The sequence below is a fragment of the Sabethes cyaneus genome, chromosome 2 (assembly GCF_943734655.1).
Source record: "Sabethes cyaneus chromosome 2, idSabCyanKW18_F2, whole genome shotgun sequence".
NCBI classification, from domain to species: Eukaryota; Metazoa; Arthropoda; class Insecta; order Diptera; family Culicidae; genus Sabethes; species Sabethes cyaneus.
The window spans coordinates 80,263,382-80,285,893 of record NC_071354.1 but is presented as its reverse complement, the minus strand read 5'-3'; the positions used below and the strand labels follow the sequence as shown (position 1 = coordinate 80,285,893).

The 22,512-nt window shown below is 42.6% G+C and overlaps 2 protein-coding genes across 4 annotated transcripts in view; one reads left to right on the top strand and one right to left on the bottom strand.

The window, feature by feature from the left end:
• The window catches only part of LOC128738801 (zinc finger CCCH domain-containing protein 18), an 81,425-nt gene that overhangs the window by 20,082 nt on the left and 38,831 nt on the right, over nt 1–22,512 (bottom strand). The window lies entirely within an intron of this gene.
• LOC128738803 (phospholipase A1) overlaps nt 14,898–22,512 on the top strand; it is a 35,856-nt gene continuing 28,241 nt past the window's right edge. For 2 of the 3 annotated variants that reach the window (XM_053834203.1, XM_053834205.1), the window contains exon 1: nt 14,898–15,102. The gene's annotated coding sequence lies outside the window, so the exon portion shown is untranslated. The remainder of the gene's footprint in view (nt 15,103–22,512) is intronic. The other variant, XM_053834206.1, reaches the window with a different exon arrangement.

Here is a 22,512-nt window from a genome sequence, read left to right as displayed (position 1 = left end):
GTTTAATTTGAAGCTGAATTTCAAATCATCAAATCGGTTGATTTCATGAATCATGGGGCCCCAGCAATCGAGCATTCGTGAGTCATAGAAAAAGTTTAATTGAAAGAAAAATTTTGGTTTAAAGTTCGGGGCCCCAATAATTCCATTTGAAGCTGAATTTTCAATCATCAAATCGGTTGATTTCATGAATCGTGGGGCTTCAGCAATCGAATATTCGTGAGTCATAGAAAAAGTTTAATTGAAAGAAAAATTTTGGTTTAAAGTTTGGGGCCCCAATAATTCCATTTGAAGCTGAATTTCAAATCATCAAATCGGTTGATTTCATGAATCATGGGGCCCCAGCAATCGAGCATTCGTGAGTCATAGAAAAAGTTGAATTGAAAGAAAAATTTTGGTTTAAAGTTCGGGGCCCCAATAATTCCATTTGAAGCTGAATTTTCAATCATCAAATCGGTTGATTTCATGAATCGTGGGGCCCAGCAATCGAATATTCGTGAGTCATAGAAAAAGTTTAATTGAAAGAAAAATTTTGGTTTAAAGTTTGGGGCCCCAATAATTCCATTTGAAGCTGAATTTCAAATCATCAAATCGGTTGATTTCATAAATCATGGGGCCTCAGCAATTGAACATTCGTGAGTCGTAGAAAAAGTTTAACTGAAATAAAAATTTTGGAAAATCTCATTTTGTGTAACGACGAAATTTTTACTGGGGCCCACCGGGCATTTGCCCGGTTGCCCGGTGGGCCAGTCCGCCCCTGGTAAATGGTTGAATGCGCTCCAGAACTAACACGAAGTTCCACAGCCTCTTATTCAGCAACTCCTATCTCTACCTCCTCGTGGTACCATCCGGGATACGTTCCTTAGGGGAAATCGGACAACCGGTGGAAACTAGGGTCGTATGCGGACAGAGAAGGGGGCACTCATGTGAAGGCTGAGTGTAAACTCTCCGCCTGCAAGACGGTTCTTGTAGGAGGTATGACTACTAAGAACCAAAGCAGGTCCAAAGCCCCAAAGGTGGATGGTTTTAATAGCTGTTATCCATGGCTAAAAACTTGAACGGATAAACCCCTAATTCAAGGTGTGACGCGACCCGTGCCGAGGGATGAATGGTGGAGGGGGTTCTATAAATTCTCTCGCCGCAACGGAACCTGTGGAGTACCAGAGCGCCCTCCACAGTAATTTGCCCTTGCTGCATCAAGCCGATCACTGAAGCAGTGGACGATTTCTTACCGTGCATGCTCTTTCTGCCGAAAAACAAAGAAACGAAGGAGGTGGAGAGGAGAATAGGGGAGGAACAGGACTTGAACGATGCGCTAGCAGAGGTTCAGTCCTAATTTATCCCATATACCCCAGAGCAGTAACTTGGAACCACTTACATTCATTTTATTCTTTAACGACGCTACCTCTGGTCTTATCTGTATACAATATACTTAAAATATACTTGATGATTTGTTGCATCGAGGATTGTCGTCAACTTCAAATACTTTTGGACACATTTGTGAATTGGAGCCAATTAGACAGCTTGACGGTTAGTAATAGCCAATGAGAGGTAATTACATTCTTTGACTACAGAATCAACGATTTTTTGAAAAGGGTTGATTATGTAAACGATCTTGGCACGCTTGACCCGAAAATGGCATTTGATCATCATCGTTTAATGAAGATTTCTAAAGCAACCCACTAGCTAGGATTTATTACCAAATTAGGACGTGCGCATGATATTAATGCACTCTACTGGGCACTAGTTTGTCAGCTTCTTGAGACATGCATAAACTGGATTCCGCACTAGTTCTACTGGAATCTGGATCGAACGAGTACAGAAAAGGTTTGTACGTGAACAAAAGATACATCACCTGCAATTCTTTATTCAGCAAAATTGTAGGTAATAATTAGTTCTTCAAATGTTGTCGGCATAGGTGTCTACTCCAACGACCGTAAGCATCTCACGCCGAGTCCCGAGTGGTCTTGAAACGCGGACAGTGAAAGGTCACATGCTCCGACGTTTCATCGGTTACCGTACAAACGGGGCAAAAGAGCAACACTATCCTGATACCTCCCCAAACTGCTCAGCGGGAAGGATGGGGAAGGGAAACGTTATTAAAACGAGTAGAAACGGGTGTGCGTCGCGGCGCTTGCCAAATACAATGGGTGTTTCCGTCGCAAACAGAAACCGCCGGACACAAACCACTAATCCGGGTAATATCACCACAGCTAATAATGTTGCCAAGACTCCTGGATCGAGATTATACGAAGGTCACAAGGCGAACGAAAGCTGAACGACCAGGACTAAAACTCCTTTCAAGTTCGACCACGAAATTTAACAGCAAAGCGGAGATAAAATGGTAGAGTAATATCGCTGTGGTTAAAAATCAGGATTTTAATCTAACTTAACGGTTTATTTCCCTTCTCCCAACAATGTTCACTTAAATCTAACTACTTGCGCATAACTAAGGCTGGTGTTTTGACATATCCTCGACGACGACTTTTGACGATCCAAGTGGCCTCGGCCACTATAACTAGATAGTACGGGATCACGTATTCTTCCCGTCATGGCAGAATCGACAGCTACGCTACCGATTACACCGGTGTTTTAATTGCAGGCGGCGGTTAAACTACCCACATCTGGGCTTTCGCTGCTCGTACTACGGGAGCCGGAAAGTACTAGGCCTCGGTCTCTACCAAACGAACGATTCTATCGCGCTGCGCCGAATGCTGACTGGCACGCAGACTTCACCGGGATACAGATGCGCTGCTCTTCTGCGTCTGTGGAGCAAAGTTCAAGAATAAAAGGTCCCTCGAGGACCTTTTGTTTTCTTGTATATTTTCACTGGTAGTTTTACAATCTTTTTATTCACGTCTGTTTCTTTGTTACGTGTTCGTAGATTGTTCATTTTAACAATTTTTGTTGCATAATTGTTTGGCACTAGTATTGTCCCTTCTACACACCACAAACGACATAATCTTAATTTTATCTATCAATAAAAAAATAAACTGTTTTTAAGTTAAAACAAGTACGATCCTCGCGCACTGATCGTTAAGTTTTCCAAACAACAAATCATCTGCTGTTTATCGAGCCTAGCCCTTTCATAATTTCGGTCAGTTAAAAATTGGAATCTTTTAAAGACTTCCAATTTTTAACGATCTTTTGTCCTGGCAACAATTATTTATTGGATAATACCCTAGGTTTTGAATACCTTGGTTGTATTCCTAGTGGGATCTGTGAGCAACCCTGTAGGGGGGATCCCTCCGTCTAACGTGGACGTGGAGGGTTATCACCCTTGCAGAGGAATCTTCTGATTGTATTAGAAAAGGCTTTCCCGAGCGAATTGCCCCTCCGTCCCAGACGTGAGACGCCAGACGTGGAGGGATATAACTCACTCAGTCGATCGCATCACCATTTCTCTTGCAGATTAGTGAGAAAGCTTTCCACCGTGAGCGACTCGTCCGTCTCAGTCGCGATGCGACAGACTTGGAGGAATATCGCTCACCTCGTTGACAGCTTTCTCAAACCTGTTTAGTTATGCCCGAGAGAGCTTTCCCAAGTGAGTGACCCGTCCGTCCCGGTCGCGATGCGACAGACTTGGAGGGATATCACCCACTCAGTAGACAGCTTACTCAGGTCGTTTTAGATATGACAGAACAAGCTTTCCCGTGTGCGTGACCGCTCCACCCGAAGGTTTGGAGCGCTATCATTCAAACCGTCGACAGCTTGCTCAGAAATGGACTTAGGAAATTTGGACTGGGATTTATGAGCAGATTGAAAAAAGCATTTTAAATTGGCAGAGCTAATTTTATATAAAATATGTAACCAAAGGTTACAATCCGCCCACGCGTATGCAGATACTTCTCTTTTTTTGTTTTTATTAAAGACCCTTCAATTTCTTATTCCGGTCTAGATACTTCTTAAAGCATCAATGACCTGATAAAAATTGAGGGAGTAAAAGTTTACTTTACCATGTCTTCTACCAATCCAGGACGATATCGAGCCTATGGGTCCATCTGCCGTATTCAGCGTGGTCCCACTCCGCCTACCACCGCCTAATAGAGTCCAGCCGTACTCTGTTTCGAGCTCCCCTGATGTTCTCTCCTAACGGTACTCGATATCCAAACCTAGAAGTATGCATATGGAAATCATGGCTACAATGACCCCGATCGCATCCAGCGATCTTGTGCGGTAACCGCACGATACGCACAGCGCCGTCAGTCTAAACACTTTGTTCAGACATGCCTGATAGCGCTTCGATTACCCCGCTTACCCAAAGCCGAGGCCCATGCCGGTACGTCATACCTCAGCACCGACATGGCCACGCAGGGCATCAGACGTCTCTTACTGCTTGTTGGATCTTGGACTGCGCAGTAACCGTTGTTGACGCCTTACCACATGCATAATCCACAGGGCTGGTAAAGTGCAGCCTATTGTCTGCCATTACACCCAGATGCTTCACGCTACGTTTAGAGACAATCACTTGTCCCTCTACGATAATTTAGACCTCTAGGACCGACTTACGGTTGCTGATCATAACCGCTTCCGTCTTCTGGTGTGCCAATCGTAGACATTCCAGAGCGTAAGACCGAGAATCGAGTCCTGTGGAACATCTGTTGTCACTTTGTACTTCTTCGGCACATCGGCCGTGTCGTACACTAGCGTCGGTTCTCGAAGTAGCTTTTAAGTAACCTGCATAGATAGTCCAGTACCCTCATCCTATGCAGTACTAGCGCGATCGCACCCCAACGGGCGTTGTTAAAGGCGTTTTAACATCGATCGTGACTATGACACAATACCTGTCACCTCTCCTCCTCTGCCTGATAGGCTTCTCGGCCCCCTCTAGAACGGACTTGATGGTATCGGCAGTGGACTTCCCCTTACGGAATCTAAACTGTGTCCTTGCCAGTCCAGTATCGCTTTCCGCAACGGGCGTTAGCCTGTTTAGGATTACCCGCTCTAGTAACATGCCTATCGTGTTAACGATTAGGGATTCCATGGTGGTTTCTCCGGCTTCGGAAGCAGTACCAGTCTCTGGATTTTCCATTTGTCTGAAGCGTCTCTCTAAACATGTATGCTTGGATCGCCGCTTTCAGTGTTCAGCGTTCGGAATCCCGTCAGGACCGGGCGCTTTCTTCGTTTAAAGACCCCTGGCCACCGCAATGAGCTCCTCATTCGTGACCGGAACTAGAATGTCATTCGTTTGATCGAACGAACGATCGAATGATTGTTTGCCCTTCCACGATGACTTTCAGTTTGCGTGGGCAGGTTTACGGCGACGTAGATGCCACGGCGAAGTAGTTGTATCTACTTCTGGAGTATCTGGATCGACTCAAGTTATCTGAGGTCGCTATTAAGTATGCGCAATGCCTTCAGGCTGAGCTGCCGGATGAGGGAGAGCTAAACGATGCCCCTCTCGAGCACTGCTGGGATATCGTTAAAGGAGCCATCAACAGCGCAGCAGCAGGTGCGATTGGGTTTGCTTAGAGATGTCAACGTTACGAATGGTTCGACGAGGAATGCCAGAGGATGTTAGACGAGAAGCATGAGGCGCCGGCGTCGACGCTGCAGTAGGGAACCGGTCAAAACGGGGAGCATAACGTGGGATAAGAAACGCCACCTGGAAGAAATGGAGTGCGGGACATGGAATAGCTGTATCGTTCACAGGAAACGCGTAAATTCTACATATCCCGCAAAGATTTTGCGGCGCGAGCCGAAGCATGTCAGCATGTGGCCGAAAGGTGGGAGCAGCACTACAATCACATGCATTGCGCGGAGACGGAATATCAATACAGCAGAGAGAATAACTACATCAGTACGGCGGAGAATGATGATGTGCCGATACCCGCACAATAGGTGAATGATTGACGCCTTCAAGGAGCTCAAAAATCACAAGGCAGCTGGTAGAAATGGCATTGAAGCAGACCTTATCAAGCTACATCGGCTGATAGTCAGTATCTGGGAAACAGAACAGTTACCGGAGGAGTGGAAGGAGGGAGCCCAATATACAAGGAGGGGGCTACAAGTATGAATTGGACTTCGTGGGCAGTTATCATGCCGGTTTTGTGGACGGGCGATCAAAAACGGGCATAATTTTTGTGCTGTGACAGATCGTTCAAAAGTGTCACGAATACCAAGTCTCTACGCACCACCTATTCATAGATTTCAAGGCCGCCTACGATACTATCGACCGTGAAGAGCTATGGAAAATTATGAACGAAAATGGCTTTCCCGGGAAGCTGATAAGACTGATTAAGGCCACGATAGATGGTTTACAGTGCAGTATGAGGATAACGGGCGCGTTATCAAGCCCATTTGAAACACGCAGGGGACTTTGACAAGGCGAAGTAAATTTAGCCAATTTATCTGGTTCGATGACGACATGTCGGAAGGACGTTGAATACGTCTAAAATCAAGTATCTGTTAGCAGGAGGAACCGTGCGCGATTGAGGTAGTCGACGGGGATGAGCTCGAAGTGGTGGATGAATTTCCATACCTCGGGTCGTTGATAACATAGGACAACAATTGTAGCAGAGAAATACCCAGACGTATTCTTGCCAGCGGTCGTGCTTACTACGGACTCCTAATGTCCGGTAATCTCTATCCCCGCACCAAATATACCATGACAAAACGCCAATAAGACCGGTAGCCCACTACGGGCACGGAACCTGGACAACGCTGGACGGGAACTTAAAAGCACTGGCCATTTTTAAACGGACCATGTTTAGCTATGTATGTGAGTACGGTGTATGGAGGAGAAGGATGAATCTCGAGCTGGCGCAGCTTTTTGACGAACCAGAAAGTTGCCAAAGCTGGAAAGGTGCAATGAGTGGGACATGTTGTGAGAATGCCGGCAACAGTCCCGTAAAAATGATTTTCGCCTCGAATCCGGTTGGTACCAGACGCAGAGCTGCGTTGAGCAAACCATTGAAACACACGGCTTTATGTTCAAGTATTATTCGCATATTAATTATATTAACATTTTTGGTAGTAGGTGTTTTGAATCTATTTTCAGAGAGCGGAAAAAGGTGCTATATACTTATCCTATTGCAGCTTAGCTTCTGGTCTAAATGTCATTAGTTCATCTCCGAGGGTCCGGAGTATCACTTAACCTTTATTAGCAAAAATACGCCTAACGACTGTAAATAAATCATCATCGATATGGGAAGCGTTTAATACGGGAGATCTATGTTCTCTTTTTCCAGGGTGCTTTGATGAATTGTGTTATAGATTAGATTGTTTGTTACTAATCAAATATGGTTTAGAGCTTCCCAATCAAAAGGACAAAATTTATCATGAAAGTTCAAATTGATGTCAAGTTTGAATCATTATCAAGAAATACATATTATATTCAAACATCGTCAAGTGTGTACAATTAAATCGTAATACCTGTATTGAATGTCTATTGCCGTCTGCGGCAAATTAGAGGTAAATAGCATGCTGTCGTCAGACTGCAAACTTATTGATATTATTTACACACTTCAATTGCTTCCTGTGGCGTACGACGATCTGGTAAGTTGGTTCCGTTAAGTATACTGAGCGGACGGTTGTAGCTATGGGTCATCTGCCTGTTTGAGTATGCAATTGATACCCCTCTCGGAGCACGTTGCCAAGGTTTGTTTGGTGCCCGGTAAAAACTATTTGCTAAAAGAATCACGACTATCGGTGCCGATAAACCGTATCGATCCGTTGCTCCAAATTAAAAAGAATTCCTGAGGAAGCTTCTAGACCATTAGCTAGCAGCATGATGAGTTTCCCAGTAAGCATCTTAGTTTCTATACCTGGTTTGCAACTGAGGGGTACGAAATCATATCCGCAAGAATAAATTATATTTCAAACCAGGAGCCAAATTGGAAGCTATAAACAACGTGCGAAGATTTTAAGAATCATTTGTGGCTCTAACACCTTCTACGCAGTTGAATTCTACTGAATATTCCTAAAAGTTCAATACATTGGTTTCTCTCAAATAAAGCTTGAATGTTTTTAGTACCTAGTTATTCAGAAATATTCAGTACGAATTTCTATGTTTGTTTCCCCGTGTTCGAAGTTATACTTAAAACAAAAACACAATTACTACAAATAACACTCAATAAACGTACAAACGGTTCGAGACTTGTTTTTCGTTTCACGTCATCTGTCAGCTGAGGCGGAAATCTCGTAAACCAAATATTCAACAGCTTCCTTAACTTCGTCTTCAACGCCTGTCAAATGCTGCATTTAACATCTTTTTTGCCTGTCTCTCTCACTAAAAGCACCGTAATTTGTCTCCATCGTCATCGCTGCTGCCATGCTCGCCGACGACCGACGACGTCGTAAATACAACCGACCGGCATGCATCAGCTGTTGCGCGAATAACTGCGCGCGCAAAAAGCCACTATTTGTGGACTGGTTTTTTCTCCCTCCCGAAGGCGCCGGCCGTTCGACGAAAAAACTTTTACGGCAACAGATAGATGATAGACGTTGATCGAACGGACGAAAAAAAAGCCATATCACCGCAAGGTCAAACGACATTGTCCGCTGCAATATACATAGAAATAGCGCTATAAAAGCGAGCTCCCATAGATGGTGAATGTAATTAGTGTGGACACCCTTCTGGCAACCGTTACAGTTTCTGTTTTGGCTGTCAGGCGTTGCGTCACGTTTCGGAACAACTTAACGGTTCTCCGAGATTGAACGAGTTGGTTCGAAATGCGTCTACAGTGTTGGGTTGATATGAATGTCGATAAGGAATTTCAACGCTGTAGGTATCAATTATTGTTGAAATTTGGTGGCCTTCTAAGCATTGAAGCTTTGCGTATACATAAAATTCAGAATGATCAACGCCATTCGACTACTGTGCTAATGTTGTACTAAGGCGCTTTTTGTTTTATGGTGGTCTGGCTAAACGTGGGAAGAGTCACATGGTCAGCTCTCCAATGTGGATTCACGTTCTAGTTATAACTAAGTTGGAAGAACGCAGATTCATTTCAAAGTAAACGACGTTGTAGATAGTAAAAACTTTTTTAGGTTATAGGGCTGAGGATCATTGGCGTAACCAGGGCTCAACAGAAGGTGGGGCGTCGTCATTTTAAAACACTTTGTGGTTCGAGAAAATGAATAAATAAATTAACATATTGCGTCAAATTCCGGGCGTTGCAATGAAAACTTTCAATATTTCATTTTATGGCGATAGTGAGATACGTGCCCTAGTCTGGTCAGCCTAAGGAAGCCAATGTTGATGCTGGTTCCATTCCAATTCTAGCGGAGATGCATGTTTTATGGGTGACCGACCGTTCCACAGCTTATGCAGTAAACACTTCTCACCATAAAAGTAGACAGTAAAGAATATATTTGATCGATGATGTAGACTAGATTGTGAGATTATAAATTTCCATTGTAAATCAGTCCAACCGGCACTATTGCACAGCTGGTGTACCTGTTGCTTGGCCTATTTCTTGGATTGAGGCTTTCTGTACTCTATTTCTCATCGTTGTCGCCAGATGCCTGCGGAATATTCTAATATCGTAACTGATTAGAATAGCCTGATTAGTTAAATTAAAAAAAAAAATCAATTTTCAAGGTCCAACTATTCAATCTATCAATCTACGGTTTTCTAGCATTTTCATAACGCATGCTTTAATGAAATAATGGACTAAAGGGCCAAACAGAATGCTGCGTCAACGCATCCGTGAGCGTCAATTTGATGGTAAACGCATGGGAAAACTGTCGGAATAACGCTGACGGACGCATTGATGCAGCATTCTTTTTGGCCCTTAATTCCCAGCGGTTTTCCTGCGGTTACCCTGCCACCTGGTCGTGAATCCACCTATATATCGCCAGTAGTAGCAACCCTGAGGTGATGCACCGAAAAAACTTGACATCGTTATCAATATTGATTTGCAGTAGCTACCGGTATACTGGCGTCGTACTGGCAGCTCCACCCCGGATCGAAGTTGGACATCGCGAGGCACTACGTGTCCACCGTATATAATTGATCAGGCATTTACAGCACCTACAGAAAAGCGAGACCATCAAACAAACGCCTGATTTCGGTTGCTAGACGGTGCTGCACGGCCGTAAAATGCGGCTGGAGGAAAACCTTGGCTGGTAGGTCAAAGCAACCGGCCAGACAGTGGAGAAGCCTTTTACTTCTTTTCAAGAACTTGTCTGCACTGTAGTCGGTCCTGAGCTACTCGTCGTGTATTCGTTGAGTGTCTCGTTAAACGTAAGTACGCTTCAACCTGGGCGAACCATCTAGCGTGTTCGGCCCATCTATTCCTGGTGCCGGTGCGGATCTAAAATAACAATAGAAAATAGATTTCAATGCACAGTCGTCTGACATCCTTGCGACGAGGCCGACGTAACCGTTTCCTCCCGACTTGCGCCTCGTGCACAATGGTGCACAATTAGTGTCCGCAACACCTTTCGCTCAAATATGGCTAGTGTCGTTGTGTCATTCGTAGGCGAAGTTACAGTCTTAAGGCCGTAGAGAATTACCGGTCCGATTAGCGTTTTGTACATCGTCAACTTTGTGTGGCGACTTATGCTCCTTGATCGAAGCCCCTTGCGGAGGGAAAACTAAGCTCGACCTCCAGCTTGAATGCTTCTTACTCGTATCGTTGTCAGCGGTAACCATAGACTCTAAATATAAGAGCTCATTAATCACTTACAGTTCATCGCCGTTAATAGTCACTGCCCGTGGAAGGTGAACGTGGTTTTCTCTACTGCCTCCTCTTACCATATTTTTTTTGACAAGTCTCCCCTTTTAGTCTGGCGTAGACTGCCTCCGCTGTCTAGTGATGATGTCGAGGTCGTCTGCGAAGGCTAGTAGTTAGCTGTTTTTGCCGATGATCATTCCTCTCGTTTCGATGCCCGCTCGCCGGATCACACCTTCAATACCGATGTTAAATAACAGACAGGGCGGTCCATCCCCTTATCGCAGCTCTGTGTACGGTTCAAAAGGACCGAAACACGCACGTAGCACATCACTCGGTCAAGGGTAGCTTTGAGCAACCGCATCAGATTGTCTGGGAAAGCGTTCTCGTGTGTAATCTGCCCTGCCGTAACTGTTCGCGCTCGACTGCATCGTATGCTGATTTGAACTCCACGAAAATATGATCCGTGTTGTACTCCCAACATTTTCGGAGGATTTGTCGGAGAGTGAAAAATATCATCCGCAAGGGCTCCCGTGAAGCCCACTTGATACTGCCCCAACCAATCTCTTGCTATTGGAGATAGATGACGTAACAAATTCCGTAAGAGCACCTTGTAAATGACGTTGATGCCGCGGTAATTACAGCAATCGAGCCGCTCCCCCATTTTTTATAAATGGGACAACCAATACCTTCTATCCACCCCTTCGGCAGTTTCTTCTCATCCCAAATCCTTGAAAGTATTCAATGAAGTGCCGTTGTTAGCTGTTTTCTGGTACTTCTGCAGAGTTCTGTCGGGAGATGGTCCTTTTCGGTAGCTCTTTTATTCTTCAGCTGACCGATTTCTCGCCGTATCTCTTCATGATCAGGAGCCGCGACGCTGTTACTGTTTGTAGATACTCCTAGATTAATTTGCGTTACGTCTTCTTCTGTTATATCGCCATTTAGGAAGCTCATCGAAGAACCGTTACTAGCTCGTTGGTTGATCCACACACCGCTCTGGTAAAATTGGGCCTTGTCACTACAGATCATCATACTTCTTGCTATTGTGACAGATTTCGTGCTGTGCCACTCCAGCAGCACCCTGTCGCCATCCGCGAAATTCAGCGATCTGCAGTTCCAGTTACCAAACATTCATTCCATGTCCTTATTCCGTCGCCCTTGCACTGTCGAATGTTTTGAGTCGAATTTCCTTGATTATTCGTAGTAAGGTAAGTTTGGGCAGGGTACCCTACTAGGTCTACGCTATCGAGTTCTGTGATGGGACTGCCATCTTAGGATGTTGTGCCGAGACAACACGTTCCTTTAGCCGCCTGCTCCGGATTGGACACTGTCGTGAGCTGCTCCTAACTTGGACTGCAAGCATTCATTACGTTGAAGAAGCTTCAAGGAGCAGTTGCTGGATAAGAGCTTGTGGGCCACTGTGAATATTAAACCAGTCTGAAACATCCATTTATGCAGAAAATTTGGTAAAACAGCTTTGGTCTGGGAAGCCATTTACGATATGAGAAAACTGAACCAGGTGACTGAAAAAAGTGGCAACATTAGTCGATAAGAAATCTGTTCTGAACCTCATGAAGAACGTTCGCAAGAAAGTACGCCAACTTGCATACAATCAAAAGATGGCAGACATCGAGGACACTGAACTGTTTAACTAATCCTTTTTAACAGTTTATTTAACAAAAAGATTTGCTGTCGCGCCAATTTCCGAAGGACTAATCGTATTACAAATTGTTCCTGTTACGTTACCCGCTAAATTACCCGACTAAAGCTTGCTTCATTTAGAATTGCCCAGGTAACCAATAAGCATTAGTATAAGCAGTAAATCAATCGTTTATTAGCCCAGGCGTTTTATACTGCAGGTTGCTGTTTATCAGCCTTTTGACTGCATAATTGTTGTAAATTGGCATCCACAATTCTATTTAAATTCTTCTTGTCGGTAACTAGCTGCAAACAAGCATTATCAGCACTATAAGAGGGCTAGCAGTAAAGTAGCCGCATATTTTGCCAAAATAGCTTTTAATTTGAAATCTCCAAAACGAGCAAAATGACTCATGATTCCCGGTTTCTAGCTCATGATTTATGAAAATACACCATAAATAAAAATTATGATATCACGAGCTTCTTGCAGTACAACGCAACGCAAAATCATGAATTATTATTCATGATTTTGAGCTGTCTGATATGGCAGTTCAGTCATGATTTGACATGAACTCACATTTAATGATTTTATGATTTCATTAATGGCATCGGAATCAAATTTCTTTCCGTGCATTTAAATTGCATTGAAAATGCTTATTGGTTACCTGGGTGGAATAAACTTTTGCTCATATTGTGGCGCTCTTGGTGGACGGATTTGGAAGTTCTTGGCGCCCACATATCGGAAATTTTGTTAGCTTCACCTATGTATTTTTAACATTCCGCAAAATGACTGTATTTTGTAAACAAACAACATGGAAGCCGAAAGAAGGGAAAAAATTGTGCAAAGTTATTTGGAAAATCCATTGTGGTCTGCTTCTAGGCTAGCGAAACAGCTGATATTGTCCAGAAATACCGTATGACGCGTTGTCAAACGGTATAAGGAAATATTGACGACGATTCGGAAGCCTCAGGCTAATCATCGGAGTGGAACTGTGGACCGGAAACTGCGTGGTAAGATTTTGAAGACCATCAAGAGGAATCCCAATCTGTCGGACCGTGATTTGGCCAGAAAATTCGGTGCTGCCCATAGTACCGTGAGGAGAATTCGACTGGGTGCTCACCAAGTTCGACGGGTACGAAGTTCTGATGGACGATGAAATCTATGTCAAGGCTGACTTCGGGCAAATGCCAGGTCAAAAATTTTACTTGGCAACGGCTCGGGGGATGTTGCAAGGAAATTTAAATTTGTTTTTGCCGACAAATTTACACGAAAATTTATTATTGGGCAGGGCATTGGCAGCTGTGGCAGAAAAACGAAAGTTTTCGTTACAAATAAGACAATGACGTCGGAACTGTACCAAAAGGAGTTTCTCGAATTTTGCCGTTCATTCGATCCCGCCACCATCCCGTGATGTTTTGGCCAGATTTGGCAAGCTGTCATTACAGCAAAGTCGTTCAAGAATGGTATGCAGAGAAAGGGATCCAGTTTGTTCCGGAAGACCTTAACCCACCCAATTGCCCCCAGTTCGCCCTATTGAGAAATAGTGGGCAATCATGAAGAGGAGACTCTTGGCAAAGGGAAAAGTTGTCAAAGACATACATCAGACGAAGACCTGGTGGAATTAGATAGCAAAAACGATGGACAAAGAAAGTGTACGCCGTCTAATGAACCATATTACAGGAAAAGTTCGAGAGTTCCTTCGAAACCGTGACCAATAATTTCATCCGTATATTTTCTAAAAAATATGAAGAAAATGCTACATTTGTGTTAGAAAAGATCTTGAATTCAATAATAAATAACTGAAATACACGCAATTGTTTTTGTTCCAATACTATCTGAAGCAAGCTTTAGGATTGTTTGTTGATGTAAAAGGATCTTCTAATCTTCCGAGACACGTTTGTTCAAGACAAAATTTCTGATCCATTTGAAGGTAGTCAGTGTAATCGCACTAAGAACATCTTGAAACCATAGTTTGATTCAAATATCTAGAAAAAGGCAACTGCCGTTCGAATTTACAACGAGTATATTAGCATTTTGTTTTATGAATAAATTACCAAGAATTGCTGCTCGCAAACTTAGTCCGTGCTTGGATTCTGAATCTATTTCGATGCGGAACCCAGGAAGTAACATCGCAAGAAGTTGGTTTGGTTTTTTTCCTAGGAAAAGAATCTCAATCGATAAACACCGGATTCCAACCAATCAATAAGCATGCAGGCGAGCAAACATAGAACAATCACTATCTTTGGCGTTGGCGATTCATCCGCATGTAGCAGACAACATCGCACAACGCAGCATACAAATTAGAATTCTAACTTAAACAAATAAAATTCAAATGAAGTTTGCATTGCTAAGCATGCCATCATCGTCTCGCGTCTTCGGAAGCCGAGCATGTTTTTGTTATCCCCAAACCTTTTGCTAGCGTCGTAACCGGTAACAATATATGGTTTCAGCGAAATGCGTTAGATTTTTGTATCAATTCCGTTCCACAGTCAAACAGGTGCGATAGCAGCCGTGACAGGGGGGAGCCATGGGGTGGCGGTTCGCATCTAGCCGGCTTATTGTATAGTTCAAACGGTGGCCCAGAGCATCGTCAGTCGATTAGCGATCGCGGTGCGTTCATGACTTATTACTATCGAGCGCGAGAGGAAAAAGCACCCGTGTACCGGTAACGCGCGTGGTAACTTTTCGTCGTCGCCGTCTTGGGCCCGGTTGTCCGCTTAGAATCGCTCGGAGACTTGGGCAAGATTTATTCTATACGCGACGAACAACGGTGAGCTTGCGAGAAAAAAGAATATATTGCAAAGTGGCCAACCTTTCTGAAGGCTGAAGGAAGTTGTGTAATTTTCGGTGGGTAATGTCGCGTAAACTCACGGTTAACGAGACTGCACTTGAAATTTACCTATTTGTGTAGTTATTTTCGGTTCTGTAGTTGCTGTTACCGGTGCGTGGCGCGCCTAAGCGCAGTGATTTCGGATGAAGATCGGATAACTGAGCCGATGAGTAGCGGTTGCTGCCAATTGATGTGACCTTATGTCGTTTGAAATACTGCCCGAAGGGGTAGCTCCAAGGGCTGGTGGTGATGATGATGATGATGCTGATCATAACGATATTTCCTATGCTTGCAGCTGTGAAGCCAATGCATTGTCGCTGATAGATGAATGAAATCGTTTGCTCTATCACGTTTGAAAGTAAATGGGGGGTTGTTTTGATACTTCCTCGTATTAATTACAATAATTGCATAATGCGATGAGGGACAGAACGTCATTTGTTCAAGTACAAGGTCTATTTTGACATCAAAATTATGACGTAAATAAGTGAATGGCTTCAAAAAGCTATATTGAGCTGCAAACACGGTTTGGTAAAGTTAACATTGACTGCTTATAGACTTTACGCCGTATCAATTTTTGTAGTCAGACTATTCTAAGATTCATTACATGTAATTGGAGCGTGAGCTGGGAATTAAAAATTGTCAGTTAATGTTGTAAAATCAATTAAAACAATACTGAAACAATCGAAATAATAAAATTTTGCTCTGCGACAAGTGCTGGCAGTTTTTGTACACTATCGACGGTATGCTGCAGAGTATCACAAGCATCTTCCCTCGATAATACTGAATGGAATTGAATAGTAGTTCAATAGTAGTCTATCATTTGTGACCCCACGAACTAATGAGCCGTTTTTGTTTGTTTGTTTTTTTTTAATGTCACACATAAAAACTATGTTCGAAACTCAGGTAGGGTTAGTAGGATCGTTACACTAGGCCCATAATTACCCTGTACTCGAACAGCTAGCTGCAAAGTCTGTCGATAAAGAAGGATCCAATCTTAAAGACGCTTAAGTTCAAGGCTTTCCTTTTAGGCACAAAGGTGTATGAAGTGAATTTGAACCGTTAGATTGGTGCTTGCTATCGGGGCTATTTTGGTTCATGGTTCCAAATATTACGTAAGTGTCAATCCGCAGATTCAGATTGCTTGCCAAATAAGGAATTTTTTGGAAAATTCAACCTGTTTTTTATTTCGCAATCTTCACATGCACTCTGCCGATCGAACGATTGATAGGGGACACGGGTATAAGGTGCCCCAGTAGGGCAATTCGACGAAACAAGCCACTATGCAACGGTCAAACCAAATGAAAAATAAATTTGTTTTCTAACCGCTTCCGAATTCTTTTATGCGTCGTCTCTGCAAGCTTTTTTTCTGGTTGAAATCTGTAAATATCCGTTTGTTGCGATTCGATTGCGTGAAGTAAAGTTTTAAAACGTTATCTATGGCGAAAAACGCTAAGAAATGTTTACCAAGAAAACTTCAAATGTCCTACATGAAATGGTGTGATATGCTCCATAGAAAATCGGATCCATGTTTGCATAATCAGTGATCATCTATCACAGGTGACTTCTTACTGTAAACTGCAGCTGGATTTCAAATATGTTTAGTAACACTTGCTTGGCATGCGGTGGAAAGAAAATAAGTGCAAAACTATCTGAACATTATCACTAGGGAGAACTAATACCGATGAGACAGGAACCAGTTGACCAAGATCCTGAGAAATAAAATGCGCCAGAAGAAGAACAGCTATCGTGAAGGATTAGAACAACTATTCCGAGCTAATGACACGCGTAAGTTTTGCGAGGAGGTGAACCAATCTCTTAAGGGTTACCAGGGTTACACACCATAACCTGACATGTGTAGGAACGCGGGAAGGAATTTGATTACAAACAATCATGAGAAAGAGGCGCAATGGAAAGTAACATAGGAATGCCTATGGATGTTAGTAGTGTTCTAGCAGTTGATCTCCAAGAGTTCAAACGAGAAATCTGGTTACTGAAAACCAACAAAGCCGCCCGTAAGGCCGTCTACCAATAGGGCCTTATAAACATGGCCAAGAAACGCCAGCAATGGCTCTATCACGGAGTTATTTTAAAAATTTGTGAGGAGGAGAAGCTATCTGACGAATTATAGAAAGAGTTTTTTGTCCCATCTACAAAAAAGGGTAATCAACTGGACTGCTGCAACTAATGCAGGGTAAGGTCGTCTTCTAGATATTTTTCCACATCCTGTTACGCGAGCTTCATGAGAACTCTTGCCACTGCGGACCGAATATTTACCATCCGACAGATCTTGCAGAAATGTCGGAACTACAACGTGCCCACGTATCACATCTTTATTGACTGTAAAACAGCATATGATGCAATCGAACGAGATCAGCTACGGCCAGTGGTTGGAGAATTCGCGAAAAAATGATCATTTGAATCGATGAACATCCCTCATGAGACGCATCAGCTTTGAATTTGATCACGAACAGAACCTCAATGTGAACATCAGAATTCGTTCAAAAATTGAATATTGAACGTTGAGTGTGTTCGATTTATCGGATATAGAATGCCCGGGGACGCCGGAAAGTATTCAAAATAATATTACCACGAAAAGGGAATAGTTTATAGTAGTGTTAGTGGCTTTACACGCAGCAGAAGACGGGAAATCGCACTTTTGCGTTGCTCACGATATTCGTATATTCAGCGATGCTACAAAGCGTGAGTGTATGTTGCTCATTGTTATAGGCGAATTGAACCACTCGCGTAGCTGTTTTATCATGACAAAAATGGTTTGCCGATGCTCGGCGTATCTATTCATTTTGCGAGTTTTCCAACCTCTGGCTACGGCAGATAATGCACGAACACGGTTTTTCGGCCAAACTGACGCGACTGATCAAAGCTACATTGGATCGTGATGAGTTTCGTGTGCATCTCGGGAACACTCTCGAGTCCATTCGGGACGCGGCGATAGCTTATCCTGCATGTTTTTAGCATCGCCCTTAAAGGGGTTATACGAAGAGCGGGCCTCGAAACCAGAGGGATGATATTTTATCAAATCTGAGTAACTCCTAGGCTTCCAGAAGTAAAGTAAAGCCAGAAATTTTACGATGCTGTGTGCAATCTACGCCAGACTGAATGTGAAGTCTAGGAGAATTGAACTAGAAATAAATTTGTACTGCATGAGAGGAAGAGGCTCGAAGGAGACAAGCGCACACCTCTCACGGACAGCAACTGATGACAGCGATAAACTTGAGGTAGTATAGACAAGTTCGTGTATTTGAGGTAAAACAGTACTAGTGAGGAGTTCCAGCGGTGTATTCAAGCAGGAAATGTTGGCCCTTCGCAAAACGCTACGACAAGAAGCATATGCCCCCACACGAAACTGACAATAGGTCGCATGAATAAAAGAGTTAAAGCAAACGCTCCCATAAGATTTACAAGGGAAAAGCAAAGCAAATTGTTTTATTCATACGGCCTAATGTACAAAACCCTCAAGTGAGCGGTTGTTCAATATGCACTTGAAGTTGTGACGCTGCTCATGTAGGACATAAGCGACTTTACCGTCTTCGAGCGAAAGGTGCTGCGCGGAATTCAAATTGATAATGCAAAGCGGCGGTGGTGAATCACGAGCTACTTGAAGAGAACGGGTTTCACTGCACAGTCGTTCGGCATCCTTGCGACGTGACCGGCCCACCTTAGTCTCCCAACTTTCGCGAGGTATACGATGGGAATCTCTCCAAGTAGTGCCTGCAACTCATGGTTCATACCCCTACGCCACTCTCCACTATCTGTTTGTACTCCACCCCAAATTGACATCTTTCGTTCAAATACGGCAAGTACACGTATGTCTTCCGTAAGCAAAGTTACTTTCTCAAGTTCGTAGAGAAAGAACTATCGGTCTGAAAACGTTTTGTACATCGTCAACTCTGTGCGACGGCGTATGCTCTTTGATCGAAGCGACTTGCGGAGGGATAAGTAGACTCGATTTCCAGCTTGAATGCGGATTTCCTTACTCGTATTATTGTCGGCGGTGACCAGAGATCCCAAATATACGAATTCATCAATCACTTCCAGTTCATCGCCATCAGTAGTCACTGACCGTGGGAGGCAAACGTTGCTTTTTCTGGAGCATATTCCTACAATATATTTGGTATCCTCCCACCCACCGGTTTTAGTCTGGCGTAGATTGGCCGTCCCAAGGTTTTTAATAAGGAAGTCGAGGTCGTCTGCGAAGGTTAGGAGTTGGCTGCTCTTGCTGAAGATCGTACCTCTCGTTTCGATGCCCGCTCGACGGATCAATCCCGAATCCGCTTTGCCGCAACCCTCTGCGCGATTCGAAAACACCCGAGAGAGACTCCTCGAAACGCAAATCCCCCAATCCTTAAAATTAAAATCTCACATCTTTGAAATTATCCAGTGAAGCGCCGTTGCTAGCGGTTCCTGGCCATTTTTGTAGAGTTCTGCCGGAAGTCGGTCCTTCGTTCCTATACATGTCAGGTTTAGGTGTGAAGCCCTTACGAGTTTGGTTCATCTTCTCGTAAAACTTGCGCATTTCATTAGCCTGGAATAGTTGTTCCAGCTCCTAACGATCTTTGTTCTCCTTCTGGCGCTTTTTTTCCTTATATTCGTAGTCAACTTATTCCGCGCTCGTCGATACTTGGCCAAATTCTCTCTCGTGGATATGATTAGATAGTTTTTCCAAGCTCTTTTTTCCTACCTGTCGCTTGTTGGCATTCCCTGTCAAACCAATGATTTCGTGCGCTCGAGGTTTCCCTCACCAAGAACCGCATTTGCGGCCTCGTTGACGGTCGAACGTATCATACTCCATCCGTTTTCGAGGGTCGAAGGATCTAGCTCCACGGAGGAAGGCAGAGCATCATCCAGTACGCGCGCGTAGTTTTCGGTAACTCGCGGGTCGTCTAATTACCGAATGTTTAACCGAGGACGGCGGCTCTGTCGCGAAGTAATAGATAAACTTTTTGGCAGACCGCATTAGTTTGAGGCTTACAGTTTATATTGGTATCCATAAAAATGGCAAGATTTTATACGACATCAAAGTAGGTTATATTTTCATCACCCAGATTGACAAGAGGAGCTTCGTTTATATGCATTTGTCTTGTCCTAAAAACAATAGCTTCCCGATCAGGAGGCCATAACAAGATTATATCTGTTTTATAACACATTTTGACACTTTTAACATATTATGTTACAAATCGAAAATAAACTAATTAGGAAGCAAATTCAAGTTTGTAACAGATTCAGATACAAGTAGCACATTGAATTATGAATAAGCTATATAGATTCCACCACTAAGAATGACACATTTCGCTTTAATAACATAATATGTTACTTGCTAATATATCTTTATTCGCTGTGTTATTTTAGGAATATCTTGCAATGTTGACAATTAACAATGTGTTACAATTAAGATAAAATCATTACATGGTTTGTTATGAATCAGGTATTAATTAGAGGCAATTTAGTTCTAATTTTTGATATTTTAACCACTTACGGAGGCTAATTTATACCAACGGTTGTTATAATATGATCAAATATTTCAAATTAATAACAACTGTTGTTAGAAAGTTTGATAACAAAATAACAAGATCTGTTATCATTTTGTTAGGTCCTCCTGATCGGGTTAACTCTTACGCGCATTTAATTTGAATCCATTCGCATTGCTCCACTCAATTGTAGTTTGAACGTCAAGATTAATTTTGATGATAGTTTTAAGTAGGGTAAATTGACCATTAGTGGAACCTTTAGTGCTTGAGCGATCTTCTTCCATGAATTATTTTGAACTGGTAACACCCAACCGACGGCACTTACAATACGAGTAAATTTCGATTAAATATAAAGAAATATCAATTTATGTACCAAATCTTTATATTTTAAACATTTTTTAAAACAGATTGGAATGTCCGTTTTTCTTTCCTGGACCCTTGCGGTTTACAATAGGATAGCGACCGGGTTCATTACAGGAATTCTAATGTGTTTTATATGGAAGTAATTCACTAATGGCGACATATTTTGCGTTGTTAACCGTATAATGGACCCTCACTTGTTGAAAATGATAATTTTAAGGTATTAATAATTAAATGCAGCTAAATATTTATTAACTGAAATGTGTAATATGTTTAGTACTTTCTGTTTGATGTCATATATCCTCGGTAATAAGAAGTATAGACTAATAAACGCCGAAACTGTACCCGAGGTCCATTATAGGTTTACTATAGGATAACTTCCCAACTAGCACCAACTCGTATATCAATGTACGAAAACTATCGTAAATATCTCCTAACAAACTCGAACTCGTGACTAAGGCCGGATTAAGTAGGATCAAGTTGATTATAATGGTAATGACTGACATACATACGATTTTCAGCACAAAATCGTAGAGTAGTACGGAGCGACTCGAGCTTAATCGGATATTATCGTATATAACGTGCTGCTCGAGCCTAAGATGCTGATACCTGATCGTATATAAAATACTTATATAGTCGTAACGCTCAAAATTATTCGTAATCACGTATATCGCCTCCAAAATAGTACGGATATGCCAATTTTGCGCATGAAATACGATTTATTTAGCATGTATATCTGTACGTAATGCTGATTTTTACCTTTTTTATACATATGAAAATACTAGCTGGGTTACGCTAGTTCATTTAGCATTCCCGATAAATATATTTGCCAGTTATCGGCATACAAGTGCGACGTAGAAAAATTTATTTGATTAATTAAATCATTTATAAATATTGAGAATAGTAAAAGGCATAAGATGGATCCTTGCGGTACACCGCATCTAACACAGAACATCAGACTAAAGACCATTGAATTCAACATATTCGAAGTAATTAGACAAGTAACTCAATATTAAGAAAACTGCAGAATTAGCTTGATCAAATTGATCAAAAGATTGCAGCAATAAAGTGGAAACTTTGCTGAAATAAAAACATAAATAAATCAAAATTTATTTTCGTACTTACACGGAAACAAGTACGAAGTACCATGAATAAAATGATGAAATCATAAAGTCTCAATTGCTGTCAAATCATGACTGAACGGTCATACCAAGCAGCACAAAATCATGATCTTGCGTTGTGTTGTACTGTAAGAAGTTAATGATATCATGATTATTATTCATGATGTATTTTTATAAAACTTAAGCTAGAAACCTGAAACCATGAGTCATTTTTCTGGTTTTGGAGATTAAATTTCTATCCGTGTAACTTCAAGGCTGCACTCTGAAACAGAACGGCAGAGTATTGCTTGCGGAACACGCGTGGCGCTTGCAACTCCACTGATTTTGCTAGGTTTATGACCCGTACCTACCGGTTTTGATAAACATTAGGCTGCAAGCTTTGCTCGGTTGACCGGAAAAATTGTCCGCAATTTAGGCTCATTTGGCATATGGGTGGGATAAGTTACCACGATGCACGATC